Source organism: Chrysemys picta, chromosome 23 (assembly GCF_011386835.1).
Source record: "Chrysemys picta bellii isolate R12L10 chromosome 23, ASM1138683v2, whole genome shotgun sequence".
NCBI lineage: Eukaryota > Metazoa > Chordata > Testudines > Emydidae > Chrysemys > Chrysemys picta.
Window position 1 is genome coordinate 3,980,189 of NC_088813.1, and position 11,285 is coordinate 3,991,473.

General features: G+C 42.6%; 1 long non-coding RNA gene across 1 annotated transcript; it reads right to left on the minus strand.

Annotated features, from left to right (window-relative positions):
• Window positions 1–387: 387 nt before the first annotated feature.
• On the minus strand, window positions 388–7,261 carry LOC112059611 (uncharacterized). Its single transcript, XR_002888914.3, has 3 exons — window positions 7,113–7,261; window positions 5,836–5,962; window positions 388–1,817 (listed from the first exon to the last, which is right to left on the minus strand). It is a non-coding gene; the product is annotated as an uncharacterized LOC112059611 (long non-coding RNA).
• Between the last annotated feature and the right edge of the window lie 4,024 nt (window positions 7,262–11,285).

Here is an 11,285-nt window from a genome sequence, read left to right on the forward strand (position 1 = left end):
GGTTCTTCCCTATCCCATTGTTCATTTCCATCACTAATTCCACTTCCCCACCCATCCCCAACTCCCTGTTTGTATGAGAAATATTTATTATTTATCTCAACTGCCTACTACATATGGAGCTGCAAAGTTTCTATTCCCATCCTTCCTCTCCCATCTCTGGCAATAGCTGAGAGATTTTGCCTGTTAAGTCTTATACTGTGTAAAACTCTTTAAAAGTTTTGATGTCTCTCAGAAATTAAATACCTGCTTTCATTTTTGTTAAATACCCTGTAACTAGCAAGTGTAGCTCTGAAATAGAAAAACAATGCTGATGAGAAATTAATGTTAGGTGAGTTACATAACAATACTCTATTTGTTTCATTCATCAATACACACAGCACCCCCACATTCATTGGAATGATCTTGGTACCTTCTCACATTTATTTCTGTGATTTACATTGGTGTGAGTGACAAGTAACAATAGCAATCGATAAAAATAGCAAGCAATGTTGTTTTTCCCAAGGTAAGTAACAGATGAATGATCAACAAGAAGTGAAGTAGTAAATGTAATTATGAACAAAGCCATATGACAACATAGATTCTATTTTCATTAAGACCTTCTTGTTTCTTTAAGATGATAGATGGTTTTAAAAATCCTCAACAACCACTCAGTGAACAAGATAAGTCAACACATTTATAAATTCTCCAATAATTTTTAGTGGAAAATAGTTTTCTCACAATCTTGCTTGAACTTTAAGCAATGTTCATAGGTATTTTCATATTTGTCCATTAAGTTAGTTTATCTGCAGTTCATTGTGTTGTACTTAACAGGAATTTTTGGTTAATGTAGACATACAACCTATTTGAGGACTTCAGTAACTCAGCCAGAGGTTAGGGGTCTATTACAGGAGTGGGTGGGTGAGGTTCTGTGGCCTGCAATGTGCAGCAGATCAGAGTAGATGATCATGATGGTCCCTTCTGGCATTAAAGTCTATGAGTCTATATGGAATCAGGTCTATTGTCTTTGACAGGGTCACACTGGTTCTCTCATGGATTAATAGCCGCTACTGTAATAAAATCTGATAATCTTGTTAATTCTGGATTCCCAAATGTTTATTTGACTTTTTCAGAGCATGTCCGGAGTGAAAAATAAAAAATCTGCATCAAGAAGCAATGGAGTGCTAGTGTGTTGTTCCAAGTGCAGACGTACTTTTCAGAAAGACTATTTTAATGAACATGTGAGAAGATGCCATGCTCATCTCGAAGAGCCTCAGAATTTTCAAATTCTAAAAGACATGCCTCGGTTTGCCAATCTGTTTGCAGCAGCTAAAGCCACAGCAAGTGGGAAAAGACAGAAGTTAAGTAAAGTTTCTGAACGTATCAATACCAGTAAAGTCACGTCCAGCCCAGACTCACCGCATACAGAAGCCCCTTTGCCTGTAGATACACCAACTCCTCATGAAGTTTCTTCTGATCTTAAAAAGGAAGTAGATGCAACATTTGCGCAACCATGTGAGTAAATCTGTCTATCTTTACATAGAGCCAAATTATTAATCTAAAATATTCAAAATGCTTCCTGTCTAAAAACAAGATAGGCCAATAACTTACTCAATATTGAAAAATGCTGTTTCTAATACTGACACCAACCTGAATCTGACATGATGCTTTTAGTTCAGGATGACAACAATAACAAACTATTGGCTGATGATATTCTGCCAAGTGAAATTGACCAAAAAGTATTGCTTGAGGAATCCAATGAGGAGCCAATTTCCATCTTCACTCTGCTTGGATTCTCTTCTGATTTAACAGCTTGAAACCTTGTGAACATAGCTTCATTGCTGAAAAGAAAGCAAACATTTTAGATCCTAGAGCTGTATTTTACAAAATCTTAGATATAGCCAAAGAGACTAGTAACAAAGTATCTATGTTGCTTGGAGGTGGAAAGAAATTCACATCACAAATCACATCAACTAGTGACATTTCTGTTTCATTGATTTGTGAGTTCAGGAACGTGATCCTGGCAGGTGGCCTAGAAATTTGCCTGAGAAACTTAGGTCTGTGCCAGTGCCGACTTCAAAACTACCCTCAAGACCCACAAATTTTGTGTGTTCAGTTTCCTGTCAAACCAGGAAGAACAAATGCCAGTGATGCTTTTGTACCAGGATCCAGAGTATGAGACAGGATGAAAACCTGGGGAAAAGATGCTCTCCGGTTTTTGGTAAAACATTTTAACAGTGAATCACACAAGGCAGTGCCCATGGTCTACCTAAAATTCATGAATGTCTGTGCTTCTAGTGAGACACTATTGAAATATCAAGACAGGAACCTGTCAATATCAAGAGAAGTTAAAGCTGAGAAAAAATGTAATATATCAATGTTCCTTGATATAACAAAAGTTCTAGCTCATCAACAGCTTGCTTTTTGGGGTTCCAATGTGAGACAAAGGGGAATTTTCATCAACTAGCCAAACTGATTTCCAAATAGAAACTCCATCTCAGGGCATGGCTGGAAAATCATTATGGACACTCTCATAAAGCGGAAGTGTCAGAATGAATTCATCAAGATTCTTGCAGATGGTGCCAAGAACACAATCTGGGAAGACTTGAACAAATGCAAGTTCCTTGGCATCTTTGCTGACATGACACCTGATGTCAGCCATGCTGAACAGTTAGTTGTGGGCATGAGATATGTCAACAGTAAAGGTGTTGCTAAAGAAAGAACAATAGCTGTTGTTGAAGCAAAGTCAATGAAGTGTAAAAACTTAGCAGCCAAAATTGTGAAATACATCTATGCCTTAAGACTGGATGTAAACTATATTGTCTTTCTATCATGTGATTTTGCCAGCACCATGTCTGGATGGTTTGAAGGAGTGAAAACTTCTATGAGCTCAATGCTAGGTTGGAAGATTCTGTATTTCCAATGCTTGGGCCATTGAGAAAATAATATAGTAAAGCACACTTGCAAAGCTAATGCCATCATAAGAAATGTGTTTGGGACTTTTACAAGCATTTACAACTTCGTTACCAGTGGAACAAATGTTATGTACTTTACAAAGGTGCACTGGAAATGGTAGAGGGGAAACTTCATGTTAAAAGGTTTTGGGAAACTTGCTGGTGTGCTAGGAAAGAATTGCTGCAGACTACCTGGAGCACTCAACCAGAAGTGGTGAAGCTTCTCAATGATATTTCTCATGATTCTACAGCATGACTCAGAAATGAGAGCTGAAGCTGGAAGCCTCTTTGCCTCCGTTCATTGTTTCAATTTCATTTTTGTTCTGAGATTCATGAGACCTTGGCACAAAAAAATCAAATGCTTTCATAATATCTTCACTGAGGACTTTGACATTGTTACAGCTGATTGACTGATGTACATCACAGGACGTCTGAACCAAATAACCTGGAACGAGATAACTGCTTCAGTAAAGACAGTAGTGTTATAGATTATTTGTAAGACGATGGCTCTGAGGAATATGACCCTGAGCAAGAGCTTGAAATAAGGCATCGAACGTGACAGGCCCTTGCTCGGTTTCGAGACCCTAGCAATGCACTCCATAGACAGCCATCATTTAAAGAGTTCTACAGATCGGAAGTCCAGAAAACGCTTGCAGTTACGGTGCAGGAGTTATATCTGGCTTATAAGGAGATGAAATAAAAGATCCTGCCGGTTATCACATGCCTGGAAGACCTTGACGCAACAAAATGCAAAAGCTTCACTCAGGCTTTTCCTTTTTGCAAAGTGCAACCTGAACAGTTGGGGATAGAACTGACTTTGTTCCAAGCTGACGCTGAAAAGAATTTTGGAACAAGTTTATATATTGGTTTTGATGTACTAATCAGACATACATGTGGGATCCAAAAGGGGCTCCTGAACTTGTGGACTGTATTTAAAATGACAAAGACAATCTCTGTAACTTCTACAAAAGGAGACTGAATCTTTAGCAGGATGAAACTGGTCAAAATGGTGCTACGGTGGGTGATGACTAGTTGGACTTCTTCCTTGTGAAATGAACATAGTCGACTCCCTGGACACTGAGAAAATCGCCAAAATGTGGAGGGCAATCGAATCACGGAAATTTTCCCTTGATTAATTGTTTATCAGTCAATACATTTAAAGTAATTATTACTTGCTTGTTTTGTCACTTCTTCATAGACTGCAGAATTGCTATTTTAGTTAGCTCACAAAGCTGATACTATTCAGTAAAAGTTCAGGAAACGTTCAATACATTTTTTACACTTCACCCCTACTACTCGAGACCCTGAGTGGTGCCCCTAGCATCCTTTACAGGCATGTTAGAGTAATGCTACTTTGAGCTTTTCTATGCCTGTCATCTGAGCTCCTCAATGCATTGCACAATGCCTCTGAAATAAACCACAGACCACATCTGGGAGAGAAATATACTGATCTCCCATTGTACAGGTGGAGAAACAGGCCCAGAGACTGGCTGTCCAGTGAGTCTCACATAGGGGAATAGAAGCCGGGTCGCAATACTCCCAGTGGAGCAGCTAGGGTGTGAGGGAGGGAGTGACTGCTGCTTGCTGGCTAGAAGGGGAGATTGGGATTCTTGGGTTGTATGCCAGTGACTTGTTTTAGGACCTTGAGCAACTCACTTTCTGGCTTTGTGCCTCAGTTTCCCCATTTGTAAAATAATGAATAATTGTCTCATTGTTACCTGGTAATCCCCGCCTGTTTGGCGCAGAAACCATCTCTTTCTTCTATGTGTGATCAGCACCTAGCACAGCGGGGCCCTGATGTATGACTGAGGCCCATGGGTGCCCCTGCAATATGACTAATAAACAGTTTAATTTTGATCCATGGTTCAGGGATGCTGAGAGGCTTCATTAATGTTTACAAAATTGTTGAGTTGTTTTTAATAAGTAGCTGGGGTAGCTGCCAGAATGAGACCTGTGGAATCAAGGAACAGAACGTGTTCCAGGAATATCAGGGCTTGGCACATTTTGTATTGATAGAGATCTCTGTGGCCTGCAGCCTTCGGGAAAGCTTGGCAAATTGGTATTCAAATGTTAAAGGAAATTTTCAAAAGCACTTAAGCCCTTAGAAGCCTAAATCCTATTTTCAAAAGCACCAAAGTTACCTAGGAATCTAAGGGCCCAATTTTTAAAGGTATTTAGGTGCCACGGTCCCATTGAAATAGGGAGTGAGGTGTCTAAATACCTTTAAAAATCTGTTCCTAAGTCTGATTGACTTTCAGTGGGGTATAGGTGCTTCAATGACCTACGTACCCTAGACAGCGACCCCTCTTGTGCAGAATGGATTGTATTCTGGTATCACTGCTGTGAGCCACCTTGGCTGTGAGCCACCTTCTGAATGATCTTTTCTCCCCTTTCCATTCAGGCAGGGAACGAGTGGGATATATGAAAAGCTCTCAGAGGTGCTCCTTTGTACTGTTGGTAGGCTAATGGTTAGAGCAGGGGACTAGAAACCACCCCTGCGGGGTTCTGTTCTTTCCTAACATGATCTGGTGGCTGGAAGCTGAAATAAGTGAAGTTCAAAATGGAAAAAAAACCACATTTTTAACAGGGTTGGCAATTAACACTGGGACAGCTTACCGGGGTATTGGCAATGGTGGATTCACCATTTCTAGAAGTCTTGAGTTGTCTTTCTGAAATACACACTGTGGGTCAACCACCAGCTGTTGGGCCCAATGCAGAAATGACTGGGTGAAATTCCATGGCCTGTGTTTTAATAGTTCTTTCTGAACTTAAAGTCTCTGAACACTCATGCTTCACAATCAGGATATAAATTAGTTGTTCACTGGTATGAGGAAGGAAAACTTCCCCGTCTTCTAAAACATACAACATTTCACAACTGGGTACGTGCAATATTCAGGATTTTCACCTTTGTCTGACGCCTCAGATACTGGCCGCTGACGGCTGCTGGTCTAGACGGTTTGATGGTCAGATCCTGTATTGCAAATCCTACCATGCACTCAGATGAGCCTCTTCACTTGGTACAGATGTACATGCTATTTGGTGAGGGAATAAATCGGAGGCAACTTCATGAGAACCAGATAAATGGGACCCAGATTCCCTCCTGGTTTGGGGTTTGGATCCAGCTGACATAGGTTTGCAAAACCAGAAGCCGCCCCCGCCCCAAATTCTCCCCACCAGTTAAGGCTGCTTAAGCCAGAACAGCCCACTACATCCATCAACACACCCGCCCCAACACACGCACACACACACACACACTTAAAAGCAAAAAATGTTCAGTTGAGACGCTTCCCAACACATCACATTTATGCTTCACTAACAGATTCTGCCTCTCTATAATTCCTTTATGCCTCCAACATACACAGAAACGCAACACAAACATTATCATCACACTGTAGCACAAAACCTCTCCAACCTCAGCAAAATGAAAACAAAGGTCTGCTGGGCTTCTGCGTCCCAGTGACCTGAGGGATGTGTTGTTGTTGTGTTTTGTATGGTGAAGTATGAGGTCAGAGTTCAGGGTTTGTATGACGGCTTTATGCTATCACCCTCACAGGATCAGTCAAAGAACTGGAAAGCACATTGTGATGCACAGCCTGAACTCTGATCTGTTGATTTCTTATTTCATTATATAGCACATTACAAAGGCTTTTAGGTAACAGTTTATCTTTCAATAATGTTTGGGTTCCGATTTGTTTGGTACAGTGTATCAAGTCCTGGTGTAAATAAACAGCAGATAAGTAATGATGAGTATGTGCAAAACCTTACATTCCTTCTCTATCTGGCATATGGCATGCAAAGATGCTAAGATTGTAATTTTAAGAAAGAATGATCGTTACATTATTAAACACTGTATCACTGGAAGGCCAGAGTTAAGGTGATGTATTGCGTTGTGATTTCAGTCCTTTGAGATGTGCTCCTAAGGCGCTATTATTGTTGGAGGGAAAATTAGGGCATTTGGTGTGGTGCGGTCACGATGGCAGAGGGTAACGCCTGGGGAATGGTGTTGTAGGACGGTAGCCATCACTCTCCTTGCTTCTTATGGCAGCATGTAGCGTACCGGCACAGCAAGCCCAGCTAGCATGAGTATCAATAGCAGTGTAGATGGTGAGGCGCTGGTTAGGGGAGTACAGTACAGACATGCCAGACCCTTAGGGCATATACCCTACACAACAATCTACTCACCCAAGCAGTGCCTCCCACGTCCACACGGTGTAGAGTCCTGCTGCGGCCCCCCGCAAGAGCCTTTCACTGTCACGTGTAGCAACACACCACAGTGTGGCTGCAGCCTGCTTTTCAGTGCGGCGTGTAGCTATGCATACACCACACACACTGCCACAAGGGTAGGCGTGGCCTTAGTGTGTCTGCATTTATGAGGAAATCCACTCCGGCAATCTTAACTCAAAGTTATCAAACTTCCCCACGTGGGAGTGTAAATAAAACTCTGCAGCTCTGGGGGAGAAAAACGGGAGCATTAGTCAGCACCACTCCGGGGGGGGGAGGGGGGGAGAGGAAGAGAGCCGTGCAGAAGGAATCCGGACACAGTCTCTTCCAGAGAGGGTGGAAAATGCACTGTACAAAATATTTTCACAGAGCAGGAAAGCGCTGCATTCTTTGCATGACAATGGTGTTGTGTCAGCGTCTGAGATCACAACCCTGACTCAGTTCAGTGCTGCGGGGGGGGCATAGCAGGTGGCAGAGGAGTGGGGGCTGATTGTAGATCAGGGCCTGTGCTGCTAACTGTACAATGCTCTCAGACGTTCCAAAGAAAACACAAGGTCATTGTTTTATTTTTCTTGAAAGACTGTTCCTGATGGACAGCCCGGCAGTGTAAATATTGTGCCTGGGTCACATGCATGCAGCGTGAGCACAGTGGGCTTGCGTTCCCTAGCACAGATGGACACTTCGCCTGCAACAGCCTCTGAGGCACCTGGCAGAGCAGCATTCAGTTGCTTTATGCCATGTGCTTCCCACAGCCTGGCGTTCCACAGCTCTGCCTGATGCGGAACTGTGCAGCATCTGATCCCAGTCGTTAGCACATCTCTGCTATTAAGAAACAACATATTTGTAAAGAACAAATCGTGTCAAACCAATCTGATCGCTTTCTTTGATAGGATAACGAGTCTTGTGGATAAGGGAGAAGCGGTGGATGTGGTATACCTAGACTTTAGTAAGGCATTTGATACGGTCTCACATGATATTCTTATCAATAAACAATACAACTTAGATGGGGCTACTATAAGGTGGGTGCATAACTGGCTGGATAACCGTACTCAGAGAGTTGTTATTAATGGTTCCCAATCCTGTTGGAAAGATATAACGAGTGGAGTTCCGCAGGGGTCTGTTTTGGGACCGGCTCTGTTCAATATCTTCATCAATGACTTAGATATTGGCATAGAAAGTATGTGTATTAAGTTTGCACATGATATCAAACTGGGAGGGATTGCAACTGCTTTGGAGGACAGGGTCATAATTCAAAATGATCTGGACAAATTGGAGAAATGGTCTGAGGTAAACAGGATGAAGTTTAACAAAGTCAAATGCAAAGTGCTCCACTTAGGAAGGAACAATCAGTTTCACACATACAGAATGGGAAGAGACTGTCTAGGAAGGAATACGGCAGAAAGGGATCTAGGGGTTATAGTGGACCACAAGCTAAATATGAATCAACAGTGTGATGCTGTTGCAAAAAAAGCAAACATGATTCTGGGATACATTAACAGGTGTGTTGTGAGCAAGACACAAAAAGTCATTCTTCTGCTCTACTCTGCACTGGTTAGGCCTCAACTGGAGAATTGTGTCCAGTTCTGGGCACCGCCTTTCAAGAAAGATGTGGAGAAATTGGAAGGGTCCAGAGAAGAGCAACAGGAATGATTAATGGTCTTGAGAACATGACCTATGAAGGAAGGCTGAAAGAATTGGGTTTGTTTAGTTTGGAAAACAGAAGACTGAGAGGAGACATGATAGCAGTCTTCAGGTATCTAAAAGGGTGTCATAAGGAGGAGGGAGAAAACTTGTTCACCTTAGCCTCTAAGGATAGAACAAGAAGCAATGGGCTTAAACTGCAGCAAGGGAGGTTTAGGTTGGACATTAGGAAAAAGTTCCTAACTGTCAGGGTGGTTAAACACTGGAATAAATTGCCTAGGGAGGTTGTGGAATCTCCATCTCTGGAGATATTTAAGAGTAGGTTAGATAAATGTCTATCAGGGATGGTCTAGACAGTATTTGGTCCTGCCATGAGGGCAGGGGACTGGACTCAATGACCTCTCGAGGTCCCTTCCAGTCCTAGAATCTATGAATCTATGAAACAGCAAGGGACAGATTGCACCTAACCTTGCATCTGGGGAGGGGGATGTAAGGAGCCTTCCCTCCACCCTTGGTATCTCCATGGAAGATACAGGTACAACTTCAGACTGGGTACTCTTCTGATTGTCTTCTGCTATCACTCCTGGGGTGCTAGCCACCCCAAGGGGTGATGGAATAGCAGGTGTAGCCCTGACGCACTTTGCATCAGCCTGCAATGTTGGCTAGATATGCAGAAGACATCATGTTGCACTTTCTTAGGGGATGGTGGGCATGCTTTCCATGTGCGCTGGGAGGCATGACACTTTTTTCCACCAAAAACTGCAGATTCAGGTCAACTGAAACATTGTGGGGATTGTTCTGAAAAAAGAATTGAAGCGTTTCAATTTTTCAACTCAAAACCCCTTTTTGTTTAGAATTTTACTAGAATTTTTTTAAGTCAAAAAACTCACACAAAACATTGCATTTTGTGCTGAACAAAATGTGGAGGGGTTTTGTTCAACCCAAAATGAAATTTTTCAAAGCTTCCTAGTTCAGCCACTGACCACAATTATGGGTTACTCACACAGCTCTAGTCCTCACTTGGTGACCTACTGAAGAGCTGAGGGGAGGGAGCCTGGTAGAAGACCCCACAGATCCCTCTCCCCTGCTTGCCATTCATTTCAGCTCTTGTTAAACGCAGTTGTTATTTTTCATACCTTCCTCCACATCCCGCTATTGACGCAAGCACAAGGAACAGTCTCCTGCTGTGGTAACCACTGGGAACAGTGCAGCTAGCAATGAGCGCGATGTATGAAAAGGTCTAATGCTTCCCATCACCAGGTGTTCCAAACGCCCTCTGGCACTATACAGTGCAGACTTCCGAGGGGACTCCTCGCAGGAGTAAGCACTATACCTGTAGTAAAAGTGTCGGAAGGATCAGGAGTTACGACCAGACATAACATGATGAGGAAGGCAACAAATCATAGGGTCATGGGTAAGGTGAGTGTATACAAGAGCTTTAAGTACCTGTGGCTGCTTTACTCTTTAGTTCTGTTTAATTCAATTCTTTGCAGGACTCTGCTGGAAGCTGTGGAAGGAAACATGGAATAGACAGATACTTCATAAGCGTCCTAGATGCATAGTGCAGCAGGTATTTTGGCCCAGGTATTCTGTTATATTGCCCTGATGAAAGACTTTGGGGCCATAGGCTACATGGCACCTAGTATGGGTCTTTCTGCAGTTGTGTTATTTCTCAGGTGCAATTCAGGTGGTTTCGTTTGAAAATTTGACCTTAAAAGATAACAGATCATTACAATGATAAAGACTTTGTTTGTCATAGTTTGCACTCTCTGCCAAAGACAAATGCATACGAGTGTGTTTGTGTGAGCGTGTGCATATTGTTTGTATGCTTGAGTGTGCAAATAACTTAGTTACATTCCAGTAAACAAACTCCAGCCTGTAGTAGAAATGAGGTTATCTTATCTACATTGTCAGTGTAATTACATGTATGCAAACAATTCTGTCTGAATTGCTTCTTAAATCTTCTACAGCTGTCAGGACTATTTTCCCACACTAGCACAATTAACTCTCCTGTAATTTATTAATTTCCTACTCAGAACTTTTCTAAAGTACAAACTCCCTGAGCAGCCAGTGCAACTTTAATTCCTTAGCATTTCATTTTTGCTGGGCCTCGCAGAAACACATCTGCCATTCCTGACGCTGCCCACTGCCCCCAGCTGTGCCAGTCAGACTGCAGGTTTACGTTCCACTGCCCACTCGTTTCCTAGATAACCACTGAGAGTTTGAAAAGAAACCAGAACGAGCTTAGCAGCATTTCTACTTCTCTCTGTGCATTGAAACCATCTTACAGAAGGACAATCAGGCTCACCACAGCTGGGGTTCTGTCTCCATCCCAGGATGTTAGCCTGAGCCTGGCCGATGACCCCTCCAAAGACCCCGACCACTCTGCAGTGTGCAGAAATTCCTGCTTTACTATCAACCCTAATAATCTCCTCCTGGATGGAGGGGAACCAATTAGTCAAGAACTCAGTGGTTTCAATGGAGCAGAGGGGT